Genomic DNA, 3852 nt, shown 5'->3' on the forward strand with positions numbered 1-3852 from the left:
TGAGTATGTTTGTTTATGCATGTACACTGAATGGGTATGGAAGCCAAAAGAATTTGACATTTTTAGGTTCAGATATAATATTATTTGGTCTGAGATATTAGTTTTGTTTTAGAAAGTTAAAATAACTCTTTCTGAACATGTGGCACTAATTAAGAGACAAATTACATAACTGACTATATTTGTCTCCAAGATACAGCTTAACTTATAGTGAGGATTGACTAATATTCTATTTACATTTAAATTAGGGATAAGCATTTATATTAATATAGAACAAGACAAGGGCTTGTTTGTTTTCCTAATTTGTCTACTGGAATTCGGTACTAAATAATAATACACATTATCAGTTGTTAAGTCTGTCAAGGAAAGTAGTTTTTGTATGTGTGTGTTAATAGGCATTCACTGGAAAAATTTTATGTTTTCTCTAAAACAAAAGTAATTTTATCTTATTTATACAATGCTCGCTAAGGTGTAAAATCCTTAGAGGTTTGTGTCTAGTCATGTCAGAAAACCTGTAGTTGAAAAGTAGTTATAGTAAGGAATTACACTAGTTTTTAGAAAAACATTCAATAAACTTGAGCAGGTATTTTGCAAAATAATATGTGAAGTGAATCTTATTTCAACATATAATAGTTTAAGTAAAAATGTTAGTCTTCAAGTACTGGTGAATAAAGAAGGCTGTAATTATGCTATGCACCAATGTTTCCTGAAATCTAAATTTCATAGGTGCTTTCTGTGAATCATCTGAACAGAATGAAAGGAAAAGAAGGAAAAAAAAAGTCACAGAAACCCTTCAAGTGCATTTTTTTCCTTGAATCTGAGCAGTGTGCCAATTAGTTTTTCAGAACATTATGTTAATGATAGTTAAATGGCTCATTTTGGGTTGTTCTCTTAGTGACAGAAAATATTAATCTGCTTAAATAATTGAACTTCAAAAACAGTTGAGCCTCAGAATGCTAACCTAACGTTAGCATCTTTTGAAGTCATCAAAAAGAGAATAGAAGATCTCAAAAAATATGGCTCATTTTTTTTCTCCTTGTTGAAGAAAGGAAAGGGAAAGAAAAGATGGTATGTCTAATGTGCAACCCATATTAGACATTATAGTATGAAACATTTCTTCAGAGTAATTCCTTTCCATAGCTTCTCTGGAACAGTACATTTGCACGGCTTCTCTGAAAATTCCAGTTCAAGAAATTCTTGTAATTGTGATACAAAAAGAAAAGTTGTTGCTATCTAATGCTTAGAGACATATTATCTAAAGAAACATTCTGCACACCTCAGCTGAGGCTGCACAACCGGTTTGAGATCTTTGAGTTTTTCCACTTTTTAAAATAACTGAACTCAAAGGACATCTAAACTTAGTGTAAACCACAGTATGGACAGTGAAATTGTAGGTTAATGTACTTACTGCAGTACCCAAACCCCTCTAGTTGTGTGTGTGTGTGTGTGTGTGTGTGTGTGTGTGTGTATGGGAGGATAAGCCCTATTTCTATTCTCAAAGTCTTAAAACTTTGCATAAAGTCCTCATCCCTACCTCAGAGATGGCAAAAACTATAATAAACGATCCCCCCCCATGTACAACACAGTAAATTTTAATGTCCCCCCTCCCCCACTTTGGGGAAGGGAGGTCACACTACACAATTTTGGAGACACCCTAAAGTTGGCACTTTGGTATAGAAAGAATTTGGTCCTATTTCTTGCTGGCTTAGGATACTAAAAGGCACATAAAGTTGGTTGCTCAAACCCTCTGGACTGGGGTGGGGCAGAAGGTGTACAGGAAGGTGGTCTGGGACAGAAGGGCTGACCATGGGTGTGGGCTCAAGTACTTGTTGACAGAGATAGGTGATTCTGGGTGGCTGCTGGGGTGGCTGAGGGCAGCCTGAGTGCTCAGGCTGGGTAGATGCTGCTCTGGTGGCCATTGTCTGCCTAGTCCACCAACTCACTGATCTGGAACTATAGTTGGAGCTCCCTCTGGGCTCCCTCCACAGAGTCGCTGATGTGGATGCTGAAGTACCCCCCAAATCCCCCCACCATGGTGCTGGGGGCAGCCTCAGCTGAGTTGGTGTGTCCTATCATGGCCCTTGAGGAGCAGACCATGTTAGGGCTTTCCCCGACCATGGCCTCACGGGGCTGAAGCTCATGTGACTGATGAGGGCTGGGTAGAAGGTCTTCCTTTGCAGATCATGGTAGTGCTCGGCAAGGCTCTCTCTGGTGCCTGCAACATCTTCATTGCCACCAGCTTGAAGCCCCTCCTCTCCAAGTGTTGGATCACATCCCCAACGAACTGCTGCTGCACCCTATCTGGTTTCACTGCAACCAGGGTCCACTCCCGGATCCAGAAGGACCCTCTGGAGTTGGGGCATGCAAGCAGTCTCTGTAGTGCTGCACTCCCCAAGAGGCAGACCATGACCTCCGGCCTGCTCACAGGCTGCTGATGAGCACAGAGTGAGTGCAGTGGACAGAACCCCACACAGTCTAGTTTTAATTTGATTTGACAAAACATAGATGAGTTTGATACTTTCTTTCATTTAAATAATGAAATTAAACCAAACTTCCTTAGTTTACTTTGCCATTGTTATTTAGTATTGGTATCTGTTGAAGTCCATTATAATTAGAGGTGGTTGATATTTAAATGGACATTATTTGTTAATGTAATGTGAAATATTGTTATTGTTAAGAAAAAAGCAGATTTGAGGGATGCCTGGGTGGCTCAGTAGGTTAAGCGTCTGTCTTCAGCTCAGGTCACCATCCCGGAGTCTCCAGATGAAGCCCCATGTCAGGCTTCCTTCTCAGCGGAGAGTCTACTTCTCCCTCTCCCTCTGCCCATACCCCTGTTCTTTCACTCTCTCTCTCTCTCTCTCTCTCTCACACACACTCTCTCTCTCTCTCTAAAATAAAAAAAAATCTTTTTTAAAAAGAAAAAAGCAGATTTGAAATAATACTCTAAGTACCTTTCTTAATGTCTTATTTTTAAATATCCCCCACCTCAATATAGGTATAACTGAAAGGGTTGTACCACCATAAGCATACATAAGAAATACTTTCCATTTGAGAGGACCATATGGTTCTTGTCACTTCTCTTAGTAATGTGTTCTATCACACTGATTGATTTGAGAATGTTGAACCACCCTTGCATCCCAGGGATAAATCCCACCTGGTTGTGATGGATAATCCTTTTAAAGTACTGTTGGATCCTATTAGCTAGGATCATGTTGAGAATTTTGGCATCCATAATCATCAGAGATATTGGTCTATAATTCTCCTTTCTGATTGGGGTCTTTGCCTGGTTTTGGGATCAAGGTAATGCTGGCCTCATAGAATGAGTCTGGAAGCTTTCCTTCTGTTTCTATTTCATGAAACAGCTTCAGGAGAATAGGTATTATTTCTTCTTTCAATGTTTGGTAGAATTCCCCAGGGAATCCATCAGGCCCTGGACTCTTGTTTTTTGGGAGGTTTTTGATCACTGCTTCAAGCTCGTTTCTGGTTACTGGTCTATTCAGGTTGTTGATTTCTTCCTCTTTCAGTCTTGGTAGTTTATAGGTTTTCAGGAAGGCATCCATTTCTTCCAGGCTGCTTAATTTATTGGCATATAGTTGATGATAATAATCTCTAGTAATTGTTTTTATTTCCTTGATGTTAGTCGTGATCTCTCCCCTTTCATTCATAATTTTATTAATTTGGGTCCTTTCTCTTTTCTTTTGGATAAGTCTGGCCAGTGGTTTATCGATCTTATTAATTCTTTCAAAGAACCAGCTTCTAGTTTCATTGATTTGCTCTACTGTATTTCTGGTTTCTAATTCATTGATCTCTGCTCTAATCTTAATTATTTCTCTTCTCATGCCTGGCTTAGGCTTT

At 39.3% G+C, this 3852-nt stretch overlaps 1 pseudogene; it reads right to left on the reverse strand.

Moving 5' to 3' along the window:
* Positions 1-1884: 1884 nt before the first annotated feature.
* On the reverse strand, positions 1885-2794 carry LOC102742374 (nucleoside diphosphate kinase D, mitochondrial pseudogene; annotated as a pseudogene).
* Positions 2795-3852: the final 1058 nt, after the last annotated feature.

This window comes from Leptonychotes weddellii, chromosome X (genome assembly GCF_054177405.1).
Source record: "Leptonychotes weddellii isolate Sample4059 chromosome X, ASM5417740v2, whole genome shotgun sequence".
NCBI classification, from domain to species: domain Eukaryota; kingdom Metazoa; phylum Chordata; class Mammalia; order Carnivora; family Phocidae; genus Leptonychotes; species Leptonychotes weddellii.